This window comes from Ramularia collo-cygni (assembly GCF_900074925.1).
Source record: "Ramularia collo-cygni strain URUG2 genome assembly, contig: RCC_scaffold25, whole genome shotgun sequence".
NCBI lineage: Eukaryota > Fungi > Ascomycota > Dothideomycetes > Mycosphaerellales > Mycosphaerellaceae > Ramularia > Ramularia collo-cygni.
This window is the reverse complement of record NW_019716279.1, coordinates 390106-390485: the sequence shown is the minus strand read 5'-3', so window position 1 is coordinate 390485 and position 380 is coordinate 390106.

Here is a 380-nt window from a genome sequence, read left to right as displayed (position 1 = left end):
TTTAGTTCTATAAAGGAAATAGAATATCTTATAAAAGGAAAAGAGGAGAGAGAAAGAAATAATAAGCTCTAGAACTAGCTCTATACCTACCTTCGAAACTACTTTAGTACTATTATACTACCTAAAGGAGGAGATAGCCTCTACTATTTGCCTTTTCCCTTACTATAGCTCGCCTCCTTCGTACTTACCTTACGGGGGAATCTTATACCCTTATACTAAGGATCTACCGCATTACCTACTATATTAGGGTTATTACTAGCATTTTCGCTCTATTTATACTTAAGGATACGGTCGTTTAAGGTGTTTACGGAGTATAAGTTCTTCTTACTATTCTAGATGCAATTTCTATAGGCACCCTCTATTATATACTCCTATTTTAT